The sequence below is a fragment of the Spermophilus citellus genome (genome assembly GCF_964194105.1).
Source record: "Spermophilus citellus genome assembly, chromosome: 16".
In the NCBI taxonomy this organism is placed as follows: domain Eukaryota; kingdom Metazoa; phylum Chordata; class Mammalia; order Rodentia; family Sciuridae; genus Spermophilus; species Spermophilus citellus.
In genome coordinates, this window is record NC_138196.1 from 60,594,823 (window position 1) to 60,614,596 (window position 19,774).

General features: G+C 38.9%; 1 pseudogene across 1 annotated transcript in view; it reads right to left on the bottom strand.

The window, feature by feature from the left end:
- The window catches only part of LOC308635318 (disintegrin and metalloproteinase domain-containing protein 21-like), a 99,240-nt pseudogene extending 92,979 nt beyond the window's left edge, over window positions 1-6,261 (bottom strand). Inside the window, exons 1-2 of the transcript in view lie at window positions 6,175-6,261; window positions 5,776-5,906 (exon numbers count right to left, since the gene is read on the bottom strand). The product of the transcript in view is annotated as a disintegrin and metalloproteinase domain-containing protein 21-like (transcript). The remainder of the gene's footprint in view (window positions 1-5,775; window positions 5,907-6,174) is intronic.
- Window positions 6,262-19,774: the final 13,513 nt, after the last annotated feature.

Here is a 19,774-nt window from a genome sequence, read left to right on the forward strand (position 1 = left end):
TCCTCCAGATATTTTTAAATCAGAAGTGTGTTATTCCCTTGAAAGGGAAGCATATTTTCTTTTGATGAGGGAATCTTGATTTACACATAATGGCTTGAAAATATATCACTCCTCCTTTATTTGTATTTTGTATGATCAATTAGTCAGATTAATCAGGAGAAATATAATCTACAAAAGTGCCCACATGTTATTTTTTCTCATGGTCCTTAATATATAAAGGATTACGTCCATGCCACAAATCAGTACTTGTCCTATCTTTATTCAAGCCTGTTAAATCACAAGGTATCTAAACATCACCTCTACTGTAAAAATACCGGTATCCACTGTAAAGGACAGTTCAATAAACAAAATAATACAATAAACATTCAGGAGGGATTACTTTGGGCTGATGACATTCACAGATGTTTGTATTTGATTCTGCTCTTAGGAAATAAAACATTTTTAAAAAATCTCTGCACAGATTAAATGGGAAGGAAATCAAACTCGCTGTAAAAGCAACAGTTGGAAGTGGAAGGATGCTGAAGGCAAAAGGAAGTGCCTTTGGAAACAGAAGGAAATCAATGAACCTCAAGAGGAGGCAAGAAAATGTGATGAATGTTAACAGTGTTTTTCTAAAACAAAAGGATCAATCTCCTGGAATTTTTAGGGTTATAAGCCAACTGACTCCCTAAAAAAACAATTTCAAATATATTTATTTCATAAATTAAATAACTACACAGATAGATATAGATATAAATACAAATACTACATAGCTTAGTAATAAAGTGAAATTGAGAAATCTGCTTCTAGCACAGAGTTGGTGGACAATTCTGACTCCTTATTTTTTACTTGGATAAGATATTAACAGAACATAGTATGCAGGCACTAGACTACCCACTTGGGAAAACATAAGTGAATGATATAGACCTAAGTAAGTTCATGGTCTGAATCATACATTTAGGCACAGTGTTTGAGGCAAAAGTGCACCTAATGCATTTGTAAAATTGCATTTAATATTTTGCATAAAATATCTATTTGGAAAGTGTCCAGTCTTTATAAGATCACCGAAGTAATGAGATTATTAAAGTAATGAGATTAAGAGCTGCTAGCTTAGGAAAGACTGAGTGGCACATGCCTGTGATCCCAGAAACTCAGGAGGCTGAGCCAGGAGGATTGCAAGTTCAAGGCCAGCCTTGAACTTAGTGAGGCCCTAAGCAACTTAGTGAGATCCTGTCTTAAAATAAAAAATGAAAAGGGATGGTGATGTAGCTCAGTGGTAAATTGCCCCTGGGTTAAATCTCCAGTTCCCACCCCCCTACACCAAAAAAAAAAAAAAAAAAGAATTGCTAGCAGAAAAAAAAAAAAAAGTTCTTCAAGGACAGGAAGATCTGCTCCTAGAAATTTAAAATATGTAAATGAAATATCACACTTCAGAATACGTAACAGAAAAATGAAAGTTGCCAAATTCAGTACCTACCATCTCCTAGACCCAGGACCCATTTCTCTTTCAGTTTTCTTTTATCTGAATTCTAAGTTCTTTGACTTATTCACTGAGAATCATTTTGATGTCACTTATGGAAACTTCATTTCATGAAATACAGCAACACTCTTCTCTACTCACCTTTCTTTATGAAGAGAGCCTTATCCCTACTTAATGTTACAAAAATTTTATATCATCAGTATGAAACCTACCAGAGGGGAAGCTTTCCAGTCCCAGAATTACCCTGTGCCATACACACTAGATGTTGCATTGTAATTTATTTTGATCACTAAAGCTACTTCCAAACCACTAAACTAGCAGCCATCATATAACATTAAACATCTTTTTTCCTCGTTCATAAACCAATCTCCAAAATACTTCTACACAAACTGCAAAGAATCTGACAGCTGATTTACCACTTCCTTCTCTGCTAAGAACCTTACCCATATCCTCCTCTTGTTTGGTAAGTACGTGGGCAACCCACACACCACCCACTATGTGGTTCCTTTTACCTTTACAGTAATCTCCCACCACATTTTGCCATCAGCCTATGATGATATGCATCAGCACCCTTGAGCATTCCTAAGTTTACATATTAAAAATTTAACAACTTTTAATCCTAATGAAAATGTACTCATTAAATTTATGGAAGACTCAACTTTTCGATCCATGTTTTACCTCTGCTCAAGTTCCCATCATTGTAACCGTCATCCCTATACCCTTGCTCTAGACTGCATCAGTTCAACCACATTTGGCCAAAGTCCTCAACCCAATCTAGATTAATGTTTTTGCCTGATTTTGCCCCTCCTACAACATGCTAGGAACACAACTGGGAAAATAGACCACAGTCTACCTAGGGGAATGTTTAAAAGGTGAAAACTTAAAAATTTAGGATGAGATACCCACATATTTTAGTCTCAAGGATGAAATGATAAACATATGTTTATTTCAAAAACTCCAATGTTTGTAATAATCTGGGTTTTACTTATTGTCCACACTGTTTTTTAACTTTCTGCTTTTAAAAATTTCTTCACCAATACCTAGGAGCCTAAACAAAAGTGAACATTGTTTTTATAATTTTTATTACTATAGAATTTTAATGCTAGCTTGAGTTGGCGTGCCAAGAATTCTTCATTTAATGCATGGTTAATTAAAAATCAGATATTTTAATTAGTCTTTGCTTTGTGCTTGCATATATGTGGCAAGGGACTCATTTCATCATCATTAAAGCCACAGAATGCCTGGGTAGCTTGGGTAAAATAATCAAGTAACATAAAGGAAGGTTTACTGCACAAAGTTCCAAACCTCTACAAAATAAATAAAGCACAATCCCCAGAAGGAATCCCTGTGTAACAACACCTCTAGCTTGTGAATAAAATTCTAATATTCTAATTTGCTCTACAGTTTTCTCTTGCTAATATATTTGGGAATTATGGAGGAGAGAGAATTTTTGTTGTGATGAAAAAGACTTCTCTATTAATGATACCACACGGCTGAAAATGAACTTAGGTAATGTACATATAACAGAAGCAAGTAAGAGGGAGTCAGCCAACTTGTAAACTATTTGAGCCAGAACGTCTTTGCACTCATAACATTATTTTATACTTTGGACCCAGAGATCACTCCTCTTGAAAGAATAAAACATTTTCAATAATTTTGCGTAAGAGTACATGAAGAGTTCAGAGACTTCAAAGTAAATGGCCATGCATCATCTTTGATAAATGTTGTTTTCTTTTTTCCATTGCTTTATCCCATCCATTAAACTCTGTACCCTAATTATCACATCCCTTCTTGCTCTAATTTTCAGCCTAATTCCAAGTTTTTTTTTAAACTGCAGGTAACAACATAAAAATACAGAGATTTAGAGGCACTGTATTATGAAAAGAATATAATAAGATACTATAAAGGATAGAGATCTTCCTAAAGATCTGAATATTTTAAAATAATCACAAGGGTTTTGTGTGTGTGTGTGTGTGTGTGTGTGTGTGTGTGTACACATGTGCATGCATGCATGGGTATGTGTATTACTTCATGCATAAATACTGGTACCTATCTCCTGATGACTTGTTAGATCCTATGATCTTATTGTTACAACCTTCTTCATGGATCATTTGTAATACCTGTCTAATGGACAAATATTTTTATTTGAGACCTTACGTGACAAGGAGAAATAAAAATTCCTTCTTTCAAATGTTTCACATTTAATTTCTAGAATTTGGCTACCTAAAAACAAGTGTCTCAAATGGTGGTTCCATTCCCAGATTTCCTAGGAATCTCCATACTGCTTTCCATATTGGCCGCACCAATTTGCAGTCCCACCAGCAATGTACAGGTGTACCTTTTTCCCCACATCCTCGCCAGCATTTATTGTTACTTGACTTCATAATGGCTCCCAATCTTACTGGGGTGAGATGGTATCTTAGGGTGGTTTTGATTTGCATTTCTCTGATTGCTAGAGATGGTGAGCATTTTTTCATGTACTTATTGATTGATTGTATGTCCTCCTCTGAGAAGTGTCTGTTCAGGTCCTTGGCCCATTTGTTGATAGGGTTGTTAGTTATCTTATTGTTTAATTTTTGGAGTTCTTTGTATATTCTGGCTCTATCTGAAGTGTGAGGAGTAAAAATTTGTTCCCAGGATGTAGGTTCCCTGTTTACCTCTCTTATTGTTTCTCTTGCTGAGAAAAAAATTTTTAGTTTAAGTAAGTCCCATTTGTTTATTCTTGTATATAACTCTTGGGCTATAGGCGTCCTATTAAGGAATTTGGAGCCCGACCCCACAATATGTAGATCGGAGCCAAATTTTCTTCTATCAGGCGCAGAGTCTCTAAATTATTCCCTGAGGACCTTAAAAGAGCATACTATAGGGATACTGCCACATCAGTGATCATAGCAGCACAATTCACAATAGCTAGACTTTGGAATCAACCTAGATGCCCTTCAATAGATGAATGGATTAAAAAACTGTGGCATTTATGCACAATGGAGTATTACACAGCACTACAAACGACAAAATCGTGGATTTTGCAGGGAAATGGATGGCATTAGAGCAGATAATGCTAAGTGAAGCTAGCCAATCCTTAAAAACCAAATGCCAAATGTCTTATTTGATATAAAGGGAGCAACTAAGATCAGAACACGGAAGAAGAGCATGAGGAAAAGACTAACATTAAACAGAGACGAGTGGGGTGGGAGAAAGGGAGAGAGAAGGGAAACTGTATGGAAATGGAAGGAGACCCTCATTGTTACACAAAATTACATATAAGAGTTTGTGAGGGGAAAGGGGAAAAAAAAAAACAAGGGAGAGAATTAAACAACAGCAGATGGGGTAGAGAGGGAAGATGAGAGGGAAGGGGAGGGGGGATAGTAGGGGATAGGAAAGGTAGCAGAATACAACAGTCATTAATATGGTATTATGCAAAAATGTGGATGTGTAACCGATGTGATTCTGCAACTTGTATTTGGGGTAAAAAATGGGAGTTCATAACCCACTTGAATCAAATGTATGGAAGATGATATGTCATGAGCTTTGTAATGTTTTTAACAACCAATAAAAAAAAAACAAGTGTCTCAGTTCTGCATAACACTTCAAAGGGCTGCATTTCTTTCCCACTCTTATTCCAAAACCTCTGCCAAGGTTTTTGATATGAATGAATCTGATTTCCTTACCCCATTCAATGTGCACCAGCAATTCATCAATATTAATAAATTAGATTTTTCTTACCCTAATTAATTGTCCTTCCATATAATATAGTCATTGTATTTCTGTACTTTTTCTCATACTTTTACCATGGGCCAAGGTTATGTCCTCCACATTGAACCATATTATGGAACATTTGAAATATATCAAATTCCATAAATTTTCAAAGCCATTTACAACATTTTCCATGGAAAACAAAAATCTATAGCTTCCTTTTTAAAGTCACTGAATAACCTGGGAACATTTCATATCTGTGCATAAATATGCATAATAAGAAAAGGCAAAAATCAGAAGTTACAAGAAGAGGAAGATGAATAAAGTAATAGTGTATAAAAGAATTTCATCGGTCAATTGGTGAGCTAGTAGCCTAAAGGTGCTGATATAGAAAATAACAGCATTGAGGGGGGACCCAACATGGCGGCCAGCGAGGAGGCAGCACTTTCAATGCCTCTGCGGTAACGGGATCAGAAAGACTCATCAATACACCTACATGCGTCCTGCTGAGAAACTTCTAGCAAAATTCCGCTGAAAGGAGACCTGCCTGGAACTAGTAAGTTTAATTGGAGGTGTCAGCTTGTCCCAGACGACTGAAACTCGGCAACGCAGAGCAGGGGCACAGTCCCGCTGGCTGCCACCAAATGGCTGCAGCCCACACATTGCAGCGAACATAGGAGCGGGTGCTGACCGCCTGGGCCCCCGCCGGCCCGGATCTGAGAACCGCCGCTAGCAGCTGGCCACTGCCCACACGCTGCAGTGAACTTGGGAACAGGCACCGCCTGCCTGGGCCCACGCCGGCCCGGCTCTGTGAACCGCCGCCGGCCGCTCCCCACACGTTGAAGCGAGCTTAGGAGCGGGAGCTGCCTGCTTGGGCCCCCGCCGGCCCGGCGCTGTAAGCCGCCGCCGGCAGCTGCTGGACGGCCACGGACCACACGTTGCAGCGAGCTTGGGAGCGGGCACTGCCTGCCTGGGCCCACGCCGGCCAGGCTCTGTGAACCACCGCCGGCCGCTGCCCATACGTTGCAGCGAGCTTGGGAGTGGGCGCTGCCTGCCTTGGCCCCCGCTGGCCCGGCTCTGTGAACCGCCGCCGGCAGCTGCCCACACATTGCAGCGAACTAGGAAACGGGCGCTGCCTGCCTGGGCCCACGCCGGCCCGGCTCTGTGAACCAGTGACGGCCGCCGCCCACACGTTGAAGCGAGCTTAGGAGCGGGAGCTGCCTGCTTAGGCCCCCGCCGGCCCGGCTCTGTGAACCGCCGCAGGCCGCTGCCCACACATTGCAGCGATATTGGGAGCGGGCGCTGCTTGCCTGGGCCCCCGCCGGCCCGGCTCTGTGAACCGCCACCAGCAGCTGCCCACATGTTGAAGCGAACTTGGGAACGGGCGCTGCCTGCCTGGGCCCACGCCGGCCCAGCTCTGTGAACCGCCGCCGGCCGCTGCCCACACGTTGCAGTGAGTGTGGGAAGGGGCGCTGCCTGCCTGGGTCCCTGCCCGTCCGTCTCTGTGAACCGCCTCTGGAGGTTCGGGGCTCCAGACGACCACCCCCCACCTGCCAGCCCAGCGCTGCAAACGACCCCCGACCGGCTCTGCGAAAGGCCCCGCCCACACGGCGAACAGCAGGAGTGGAGACCCGCCCAGTCCGGGAGGAAGAACTGCTGCACAGAGATTGACTCCCACCTAATGAGAGGAGAAACTTGGCCCGGTGGGTATAGCTCCATCTACTGGAAGAACAGTTAATCGAACTCTAGGACTGCATTTATAAATTTTTTTTTTGCTGTCTTTTTAAATGTTTTTTTAATCCATTTTATTTTATTTTATTTTATTCCATTTTTTTAATTTCATTTTTCATTTCTATTATTATTATTTTTCTTTAAATACTTTTTAATTTTCTATTTTTTCTCTTTCCTTCTTTTCTTCTGTCTTTACATTTCTTTTCAATTTTCTTATTCCCCCTTCCTTGAATTCTACCTGCTTACTCTCATTCTCTTTAGTGACTTCCTCCCTTCCCTTCTAATACCTTTCCTCCCAAGCATCAAATAAATTTATAGGAGTAAACAGTAACTCAGCAGTCAAACAGAACAAGAAGCAACATGAGCAGCATGAAAAAGCAAGGAAGAAAAGGAGTACAAACAATGCAGGGCAGCCTAAATATTCAGGAGGATATAGAGTCATCAGAAAAATGGTCATATAAAGAACTCAAGGAACACCTTAGACAGATGGAACGGAACCTTAAAGAGGATACGAAACAGCAAATTCAAGCAGCAAAAGAACACATTGAGAATGAATTACATAAACAGATAAAAGAAGAAGGTAAGCATCTTTATCAGGAGATAGAGATTATAAAAAAGAATCAAACAATAATCTTAGAAATGAAGGAAATTATAAACCAAATTAAAAACTCAAATGAGAGTATCACTAATAGAGTGGAGCAAGTAGAAGCCAGAACGTCAGATAATGAAGACAAAATATATCATCTTGAAAAGAGTCTAGCCAACTCAGGCTGGTTAAAAATCATGAGAGAAACATCCAAGAGATATGTGATAACATAAAAAAACCAAATTTAAAAGTCATCGGGATAGAGGAAGGGATAGAGATTCAAACCAAGGGAATGAGTAACCTGCTAAAAGGAATAATTACAGAAAACTTCCCAGAAATAAAAAAGGAAACAGATATACAAATTGTAGATGCATACAGGACACCGAGCATACAAAATTACAGTAGACCAATGCCAAGACACATTGTTATGAAGATATCCAATATACATAACAAAGAGAAAATATTAAAAGCTACAAGTGAAAAGAGGCAGATTACATTCAGGTAACCAATAAGGTTAACAACGGAATTTTCATCACAGACGCTGAAAGCGAGAAGATCCTGGAACAACGTATTTCAAACACTGAAAGACAATGGATGCCAACCAAGAATTCTGTATCCAGCAAAATTAAGCTTCAGGTACGACAATGAAATAAAAATCTTTCATGATAAACAAAAGCTAAAAGAATTTGCAGCCAGAAAACCAGCATTGCAAAACATCTTGAACAAAACACTACACGAGGAAGAAATGAATAACAATAACCAAAGCCAACAGTGGGAAGTACCTCAGTAAGGACAGACAGTGGGGGGAAAGCTAACCATGGAGAAACAAACTAAATTAAAAAAAAAAAGAGATAAATAATCAAACATGGCTGGAAGTACAAAACATACATCAATAGTAACTCTAAACGTTAATGGTTTAAACTCTCCAATAAAGCGACATAGGCTGGTAACATGGATTAAAAAAACAAATCCAACAATATGCTTCCTCCAGGAGACACATCTGACTGGAAAAGACGTACACAGGCTGAAGGTGAAAGGATGGGAAAAAATATACCACGCACACGGTCCTCGCAAGCACGCAGGGGTGGCCATCCTCATATCGAATAAAATCGACTTCAAGACTAAATTAACCCAAAGGGATAAGGAAGGACATTATATACTGTTAAAAGGAACCATTCACCAACAAGACATAACAATTATCAATATTTATGCACCAAATAATGGTGCTGCGACATTCATAAAACAAATTCTCCTCAAGTTCAAGAATCAAATAGACCACAACACAATAATTATGGGTGACTTCAACACACCTCTCTCACCATTGGACAGACCCTCCAAACAAAAGTTGAATAAAGAAACTATAGAACTCAATATCACAATCAATGACCTAGACTTAACTGATATATATAGAATATATAAACCATCTTCAAGTGGATATACGTTTTTCTCAGCAGCACATGGATCCTTCTCAAAAATAGACCATATATTATGCCATAGGGCAACCCTTAGTAAATATAAAGGGGTGGAGATAATACCATGCACTTTATCCGATCATAGTGGAATGAAACTGGAAATTAATGATAAAAGAAGGAAGGGAAAATCCTATATCACATGGAAAATGAACAATATGTTACTGAATGATCAAAGGGTTGCAGAAGACATAAAGGAGGAAATCAAAAAATTCTTAGAGATAAATGAAAATACAGACAACATATCGGAATCTATGGGACACAATGAAAGCAGTTTTAAGAGGGAAATTCATTGCCTGGAGGTCATTCCTCAAAAAAAAGAAAAACCAACAAATAAATGAGCTCACACTTCATCTAAAAGCCCTAGAAAAGGAAGAACAAAACAACAACAAATGCAGCAGAAGGCAAGAAATAATTAAAATCAGAGCAGAAATCAACGAAATTGAAACAAAAGAAACTATTGAAAAAATTAACAAAACTAAAAGTTGGTTCTTCGAGAAAATAAATAAGATTGACAGACCCTTAGCCATGCTAACGAAGAGAAGAAGAGAGAGAACTCAAATCACTAACATACGGGATGAAAAAGGCAATATCACAACAGATGCTACAGAAATACAGAAGACAATTAGAAATTATTTTGAAAACCTATATTCCTATAAAATAGAGGATAGTGAAGACATCGATAAATTTCTTAAGACATATCATTTGCCCAGACTGAGTCAGGAGGATACACACAATTTGAACAGACCAATATCAATGGATGAAATAGAAGAAGCAATCAAAAGACTACCAACCAAGAAAAGCCCAGGACTGGATGGGTATACAGCGGAGTTTTACAAAACCTTTAAAGAAGAATTAATACCAATACTTTTCAAGTTATTTCAGGAAATAGAAAAAGAGGGAGCCCTTCCAAACTCATTCTATGAGGCCAACATAACTCTGATTCCGAAACCAGACAAAGACACCTCAAAGAAAGAAAACTACAGACCAATATCTCTGATGAAACTAGATGCAAAAATCCTCAATAAAATACTGGCGAATCGGATACAAAGGCACATTAAAAAAATTGTGCACCATGATCAAGTAAGATTCATCCCTGGGACGCAAGGATGGTTCAATATACGGAAATCAATAAATGTTATCCACCACATCAATAGACTTAAAGATAAGAATCATATGATCATCTCGATAGACGCAGAGAAAGCATTCGACAAAGTACAGCATCCCTTTATGTTCAAAACATTTGAAAAACTAGGGATGACAGGAACTTACCTCAACATTGTAAAAGCTATCTATGCTAAGCCTCAGGCTAGCATCATTCTGAATGGAGAAAAATTGAAGGCATTCCCTCTAAAATCTGGAACAAGACAGGGATGCCCTCTATCACCACTGCTATTCAATATAGTTCTCGAAACACTGGCCAGAGCATTAGACAGATGAAAGAAATTAAAGGCATAAAAATTGGAAAAGAAGAACTTAAATTATCACTATTTGCAGATGACATGATTCTATACCTAGAAGACCCAAAAGGGTCTACAAAGAAACTACTAGAACTAATAAATGAATTCAGCAAAGTGGCAGGATATAAAATCAACACGCATAAATCAAAGGCATTTCTGTATATCAGCGACAAAATTTCTGAAATGGAAATGAGGAAAAACACTCCATTCACAATATCCTCAAAAAAAAATAAAATACTTGGGAATCAACCTAACAAAAGAGGTGAAAGATTTATACAATGAAAACTACAGAACCCTAAAGAGAGAAGTAGAAGAAGATCTTAGAAGATGGAAAAATATACCCTGTTCATGGATAGGCAGAACTAACATCATCAAAATGGCGATATTACCAAAAGTTCTCTATAGGTTTAATGCAATGCCAATCAAAATCCCAAAGGCACTTCTTGTAGAAATAGATAAAGCAATCATGAAATTCATATGGAAAAATAAAAGACCCAGAATAGCAAAAGCAATACTAAGCAGGAAGTGTGAATCAGGCGGTATTGCGATACCAGACTTCAAACTATATTACAGAGCAATAGTAACAAAAACAGCATGGTACTGGTACCAAAACCGGCGGGTGGACCAATGGTACAGAATAGAGGACACAGAGACTAATCCACAAAGTTACAACTATCTTATATTTGATAAAGGGGCTAAAAGCATGCAATGGAGGAAGGATAGCATCTTCAACAAATGGTGTTGGGAAAACTGGAAATCCATATGCAACAAGATAAAACTAAATCCTCTCCTCTCACCATGCATAAAAGTTAACTCAAAATGGATCAAAGACCTTGATATCAAATCAGAGACTCTGCGTCTGATAGAAGAAAAAGTTGGCCCTGATCTACATATTGTGGGGTCGGGCTCCAAATTCCTGAATAGGACACCCATAGCACAAGAGTTAATAACAAGAATCAACAAATGGGACTTACTTAAACTAAAAAGTTTTTTTCACAGCAAGAGAAACAATAAGAGAGGTAAATAGGGAGCCTACATCCTGGGAACAAATTTTTACTCCTCACACTTCAGATAGAGCCCTAATATCCAGAGTATACAAAGAACTCAAAATTTATACAACAAGATAACAAATAACCCAATCAACAAATGGGCCAAGGACCTGAACAGACACTTCTCAGAGGAGGACATACAATCAATCAACAAGTACATGAAAAAATGCTCACCATCTCTAGCAGTCAGAGAAATGCAAATCAAAACCACCCTAAGATACCATCTCTCTCCAGTAAGATTGGCAGCCATTATGAAGTCAAACAACAATAAATGCTGGAGAGGATGTGGGGAAAAGGGTACTCTTGTACATTGCTGGTGGGATTGCAAATTGGTTCGGCCACTTTGGAAAGCAGTTTGGAGATTCCTGGGAAAGCTGGGAATGGAACCACCATTTGACCCAGCTATTGCCCTTCTCGGACTATGAAGACCTTAAAAGAGCGTACTACAGGGATACTGCCACATCAATGTTCATAGCAGCACAATTTACAATAGCTAGACTGTGGAAACAACCCAGATGCCCTTCAATGGATGAATGGATTAAAAAATGTGGCATCTATACACCATGGAGTATTACGCAGCACTAAAAAATGACAAAATCATGGAATTCGCAGGGAAATGGATGGCACTAGAGCAGATTATGCTTAGTGAAGCTAGCCAATCCCTAAAAACAAATACCAAATGTCTTCTTTGATATAATGAGAGCAACTAAGAATAGAGCAGGGAGGAAGAGCAGGAAGAAAAGATTAACATTAAACAGAGACATGAAGTGGGAGGGAAAGGGAGAGAAAAGGGGAATTGCATGGAAATGGAGGGAGATCCTCATTGTTATACAAAACTACATATAAGAGGCTGTGAGGGGAATGGGAAAATAAACAAGGAGAGAAATAAATTACAGTAGATGGGGTAGATAGAGAAGATGGGAGGGGAGGGGAGGGGGGATAGTATAGGATAGGAAAGGTAGCAGAATACAACAGTTACTAGTATGGCATTATGTAAAAATGTGGATGTGTAACTGATATGACTTTGCAATCTGTGTTTGGGGTAAAAATGGAGTTCATAACTCACTCGAAGCTTATGTATGAAATATGATATGTCAAGAGCTTTGTAATGTTTTGAACAACCAATAAAAAAAAGAAAATAACAGCATTAAATAAGTTGGTTAAGCAAATGATGCTAAAATAAAAGCAAACGGTTCTGTTCAGGTGCAGAATAGATTTGCAAACTGAAATACAGAAGTTAATTTTAGAAACTGAAAGAACATTCCAACAAGGTGAGTCAGGACTGAGGTTTTTATATCAAAGAGGTAAAGAAAGAATGTATAACTCACATTCTTGGAAAATGAGCAAGGATTGAGGAAGCCTGATGATAAGAAAGAGAATCCAGCGATGGTGGACACTATTTCAAAGTATTGTGCACATTCTTCCAGCCTGGCCAGCCTAGAATCTTTCCAGACCAACAGGGTATTGAAAAGTACAAAAAACATCTTGAACAAAGAAATTAATTAAAACATTTTAGGTTCTATTTTTACTAAACACTTTTAAATCACTCTGGGAAGACACTGAGCTTGTGGAACTTACTCTCAGGTGCTGTAGAATCAGAATACATGATGCTCTTGAAGATTTTAGCAGGGACTCTCCCTGCTGTGGAGTGTTTTGTGTGTATTTCAAGCTGCTCCCTGTTATGTATGCTAAAGCTCAGTCAAGAGGTACATGGGTAGATGCTCAGTATTTGAGCATCTGGTGAGTACCCAGATGGCTGACTGGAAGCAAGTTCAGATCACATAGGTCCATAACTCAAGGAGCAATACCTTTGAGGTACTCTTGACTCTCACTCTTGAAATTTCAGTCTTTGAATAGTCTTTAATGAGTGGTCCTTCTGTTATCACAAAGACTATCCAGGTGCACAGAGATCCATAATTATAACATATTTTTGGAATACCAGGTTCATCAATGCCACAACAGGGTTCTTGATGTGACTATTAGTTTTTCTGGACTTTAACATTCCCTGTATAGATCTCTCAGGAGCCAGCTACCTGTCATTCAGGGTTTGTTTTTTTGTCTTTTGTTTTTTTAACCTATGTCTCTTCTATTCTCTTGTTGAGCTAATAACTGAAGGAATTGTCTAGTTTTCTTTCAGTGGTATATTTTTCAACTCTAAAAATTTCATTTTGTTCCTTTTTGATTCTTTTATTTTTTTTTCTGAATCTGTTTCTTTGCTTAGACTCTTTATTTCTTAATGTGTTTCAAGTATTATGGCAATTGCTTGTTTAATCATTTTAGTGGAGCTACTTTAAGATTTTTGTCGCATATTTTTAATATTCTGATATCTTAGGGTTGACATCTATTCAGCATCTATTTTTATCCAGTTTTAGTTACTCCTGATTCTTGGTATAACTTATGATTTTTGTTTTCCTTGTGGGCCTGCTGTGGATTCTGTGTTGTCAACTCGGCCTTATTTGAATCTTATTTTTCTCTTTGATGGTACTCTGGTGGGGGAAGGGTGGGTGCTACCTCTTCATAGCAGATGTGGGTAGCAGTACTGGTTTCCCGTGTGGCCACAAGAAGCCAGGGAAGCGGGTCCTCATTCTATATGGGAGATGAGTTCTGGCCTCCTACTGAGCCTCCACAGACGCCTCCCTCACTGGGAGAGGTACAAGTGCCCCCTTCCTACACTTCCCATGGTCACCATGGACTTGGGATATGCTGACTGCTGGGAAGTAGGGAAAGTCCTGACCCTCCACTGGGCCTGCTCCAGCACCACCAGGGATAAAAAGGGTGGAGCATTTGCTTACTGCTGGGTGAAGTAGAAATACAGGTTCTGCACATGGTCTCCACTTATGCTCAGGTGGGTCTTATTATCCTCCCAGTAGGCCTGCAGTTTTTCAGGTGGAGTACAACAATTATGACTTAAAATTTTCCATCTTCATGGGCTGCTCCTCCTTGGCTGGTCTGTTTTTGTTTCCACTTTTCTATAGTTGGGCTATACACAATGCTCAGGTTAGCAAGATTAATTGGGTAGAAATATAGTGACTCCCTTTTCTTAGAAGCAGAAAATCGAGTAGGTTTTAAATAGGTGGACTTGATCGGCTTAATGTGTCTAATCTTTGTGATTAAGATCTTACAGTTGTCACCAAGGTTACAGGTTGAAATCAAGAAACAAGCTTTGGAATTTAAGATTATTAACTGTACATTATTTGGTGATAGACTCATTCAGACAGGTTAATTCAAGCTGAACTCCAGAATCAAGGCCACCAAACACTATTTTGAAATATAAATCATAATGAAATATTTTTACAGCATTCAGCTGTCAAGCCAGGGGCCAATCAACCCCAGATCCCATCCAGGAGAGAAGGAGAAAACTAGCACAGCCCAAAGGAAGTGAGCTCCACCTTGTAGATGGGACCTTGAGCTACTTTGCAGCTCTGCCCACTCTGTTGTCCCATAAGGTCACTTTTGCTTTTAACAAACCTCTGCCTTGACTGCCAGTCTCTTCTGTCTTGCTCAATTCTTTGAGCCAAGAATTTGGACCTGGGACCCCTTGGAGATCCCTGCCCTCCTGCTAGTAACATCCCTCCATATGATACAGAGGGCACTGGGATCAGATTATACTTTCCAGCCCAGTAATCCTTTGAACTACCAAGGGTCACTTTAACATGAAGACTGATCAGGCTAACACTGGTAACCAGGGCAACTCTGTCACTAGTTCATGCATAGAACTGAACGCCAGCAACTTAGACCAACCAACTAACCCAGTCTCTCAGAGATTGCTTAATGACCTACCACAACTGTACCCCTACCCCATTTTCCTGAACAAGTCTCCACAGATCATAAAAATCAGTATAAGAACCCTCATCTGTTTAAAAAAATGAAGGAAAGTATGGCTTATATTCTGCATGAACTGTTCTGGCTACTGAGCCTCAGAGCAGTGCATTTTGGCACCCCACATAGATGACTCTGTGGAAAACAGTCATGTGCCACTGCTTGACAATCACTGTGATGGGTATCAACCTGTTACAATTTCCCTAGTACAAAATGTGTCTAGATAAAATGTAAATAAAAGATAAATGTCTGATCCGATCAATTCCTTTTATTGTATTTAAATAATCTTTCCTTTACTCTAGTTTCAGTGAATGCCATTTCTTTTCATGACAAAATTTATCCAAAAACTTTCATTTTTATGCAGTTCATAAGGTTAAGAAAGCAGAGAAAAAAAGTGAATTTCTTCTATTTTTGAGGTACCCTCTCACTTTCTTGCACTGAGATTAATTTGTACTTATTCATTTTCCAAACCACTAGTCTTAGAATGCCTCTCTTCTGCTTGAAAAAAAAAAAAGAACTCTAGCAATTGTCTCGAAATTTTTCTTCTCCTGTGGGAGATTTGATTGAAAGTACTCTTGACTACAATTTTGAAAATATTAAAAGGAAGTAGAAGGGATGTGTAGGTGAAAGGGAAGTCAGGAAAGGTCAAAATCCCTTCCCTCTCATAAAATGGAAAAAAAAAAAAACCCAAACAAATAAATACAACCCAGAAAGCAAATTCAATGTGAGAAGAAAGTTTAGACTCCTATCCTGCTTAGGTTATCCCACGAGGTTGATTGTTTACTGTGTATGGTTGAATTCCAGTCTGTCCTTAAACTGCCTGGAGTTTCCCTCCAGTGTCCATCTGTGGTTAGCCTAAGGTGACACTTGCCAGGCAAACATCTGTAGGACAAAGCTTGGCACTCCTACCCACAGCCATTTTTGTGGTCCTTATAGACCACAGACCAATTTTGGTCCTTATAGACCAAGCTAAACCAGAATATCCTGTGTGTGTGTGTGTGTATGTGTGTGTGTGTGTGTGTGTGTGTGTGTGTGTGAGAAAACATTTTTATTATGACTGAGATCCTCGAGGTCTGAGAGAACATGTAGTCAGTATGGTACAAACAATGCTGTTAGAGAAAGCAAAAGGAGGCAGGGAATGTAATCTGTGAGGAAAAAAATCTTCCCTTTAATAATAAAAATTTAATGCTGGAGGTTCAAAAAAAAAAAAAAAGGCCTCCAGCTGCTGGTGTTCCCCTTAACAAGACCTGACACTTCCTTCAGTCAAGTCCCAGGACACTCTTTTTTTTAAAATTTGTTCTTTGTAGTTATACATGATAGTAGAAAGTATTTTGGCATAATATACAAACAGAGTATAACTTATTCTATTTAGGATCCCACTCTTATGGTTATACATGATGTGGAGTTACCCTGGTCCTTTATACAAATACAAGACGAGGAACATTATGACTGATTGATTCTAATGTCTTTCCTATTCCTCTCCCGCTTCATTCCCTTTGTCTATTCCAATGGATTTCTATTATTCCCCTCCCCAACCTCCCTTATTTGGGGTTAGCATCCACAAATCAGAGTGTACATTTGGCCATTGTTTTCTTGGGATTGTCTTATCAGAATATCCTTTTTAAATTCTGGTTTATTTGTCCTCAATACATGTGTGTGTGTCCTAGAGCCTGTTCCAGGCCCAGTGTATCTATCAGGCCCAAGATGGCCTTCACACAGGAATTGATGGGGAATTGTTTAACTGCCTTGATTACAAGTAATAAAAAAATGGTCCTAGATGGTACCATAAGATGGAATCCCAAGAATTTGTGTGTTAATGTCTTTTTTTTTTTTTTTTTTTTTTTGGTATTGGGTATTGAACCCTGGGGAGGGGACTTTACCATTGAGCTTTTTAATTTTTTTTTATTTTGAGACAGAGTTTCACTAAATTGATGAGGCTGACCTCAAACTTGTGATTCTTGCACTCCTACCTTCTCTGGAATCTCTTTGAATACAGGCACCCACCTCTCTCCGGGCCCCTGTGTGTTAATATCTTTTCAGAGAAAGTGGGAACAACCCCTGCAGTAATAAACTTCAATGATCAATGTAGCTAGACTGAACTGCAGTTCCAAATCAATCAAACAGGAATCTAGGTGCTGCTGCAAATGGATTTTGCAGATTTGGTTAAAGTCCTTAATCAGTTGACTTTAAATAAATCAAAAGTGTGATTATCACGGGTGGACCTGCTCCAATCAGATGAAACTTTACAAGTGAACTAGGCTTCACCCAGTCAGCCCACTGAGTTTCAGCCTGTTGTGTTCTTGACCTTCTGGCTGCCCTTCTATTTGAGACCTCAGCTGCTCCTGACTTCTTTCTGAGTACCTACCTTAGTGATTTTGAACACAATCATGTAAGTTAATTATTTGTAACAAATCCATTAACATATACTTATCTCCTGGATCTGCTTCTCTTGTTGAACTCTTACTAAATTATAGAAGTCTTTATCTTTTATACATAGTGAGTAAATTGAAATAGTACATTTAAACACTGTGCTATAACTACTTTACTTTTTGACTTTGGAGGACTTGTGAAGGACTAAATACTATTTATTTTAATTTTAGTTATTCCATAATATAAAAATGAGGGTGACCTCACTGATTTATAAAACATTTTTTTTCCTATACAAAATGTGAGAACTGATGGACACGTTAGGCAACACACACAGTGGTTTACTGGGAAGTCACATAAGCTCAATTATGTAAAGAAACTTCATCTCCCTTAGTTCTAGGAGAAGCAGGTTTCTGGAGACTCCTATAAGCTCAGGGATAGCAATAGTAATGAGTTAACTTTTCTAAACCCATCTCTTCATTGGCAGAAAGTTAATAATTGACTTTATGTCACTGCCTCCAATTTGCAGTAAAATGACATTTTGTCAGAGGAGTTTACAGCATGGTTCTCATGCTATAAACCAAACCATGCTATAAACCAAATGCCATTTGTTCGAGTGGTTTGTTGCAATTGTCTCATTGCTTCAAATTTATCCCAACAATAGCCTCTGCCTGCCTGTCACCAGCTCACTACTCTCAGTATCAATGACAGTGAGGACACTGTCTTGTAGCAGCTAATGAGGGGACTACCATAGCCTCTGGCATTGAGACCCTGTGGTTGGCCTTTGCTGGCCAGAGGCCTGAGACAGTCAGATAGTGGCTGGTCCCTACATTAAGCTAGGGCTGTCTTTCTTCTTACCACCAACCAGAACCCCAGAAACTCATGTATTGTCATCACACAGCTTCAGAGGAAGCTTTGAGTGAGCTGGGAGTTGTCCTTGCAGAATCTAAGACAGTACACTGTGTGCCTCTGAAGATGGGGAGAGAGCTTGAGTAGCCCGTGTTGTTCTCTTCTGACACTCTTTGCAATGTCTGTGGGCTTGAAGGGTGCTGTGTCCCCTCTCTCCTCCAAGCTCTCCTTCCCCATCATGGAAGAATAGGCATTTTGAGATGCTGCATCTCTCCAGTTTCCTTAATGAAAAAAAAAGACGCATTTAAAGGAAAGCAACTCAAATTACTTTGCTATTAGGAAACTTGGAATGCTGAATTCCAGAAATCTTACAAAAGACACGATAAAAACAAGTGTTGGGATAAATTTTGACAATCTACTTTTCACTTCCTCAGCTATTAGAGCACATAACTGCTTTCCATTTTAAATGTAAGGTGTATGCCTTGAAGGACTATAATATTTCAATTTACCCAACCAGGAGATGGAGGAGGTAATTAGGTTCAAAACTCTTTGGATTTGTGGGACTTCAAATCACTCATATAAATTGAGGCTTTGAGACATAAAACAAGTGACTGGGTGATGAATGAACTGACGAACAAATCGACAAACCAAAAACGAGTGTAGAAAACAAATGAATGAGTCTAGGTCCAAGGCACTGAAATGACTTTGTTGTTTGTGGAGAAAGCTGAAGTGTGGTCCCATGTGACAGGGTTTTATTCTGAACAGCCTCCCTCCTCCCCATTCCTCTACCACTGTGTGTGGATCATCCAGGTAGATTAAAGAGAACTTGACAATGTAATTCAGAGACTAACACACGAGAAGAGCTGACACTTTTCCTGAATGAACCCTGTGTGTACCTAGAGTTTTCAAAGAGGAAAAAAATATATCTTTGGATGAAAGAGAGGTAGAGAGTAAGAAAAATACTTTCTATAAAAATTTAGAAATACTGTTTCATCATGAAGCAAAAATTGTGACTGTTTACTTATGGAAGTGCATAGTTATTTAAAAGCACAATGATTGAAGTACATAATTTCTTTTAAAAGTTTGCATGCTTTTAATATCTGTGTGACTGAGTTTCCTAGAGATAAATCCCTAGTATTTATTTTCTTTGGGGTTTTTCTTGGCCCTACCTTACTCTATTTTATTCTTTAGCATTTGGTGACCCCTGGATTGTTATATTCCATTTAAAATATCCATAGTGTATTATGTTAGTATTGGTTGACATAGAATAAATGAGGAGCACAAAGGACATA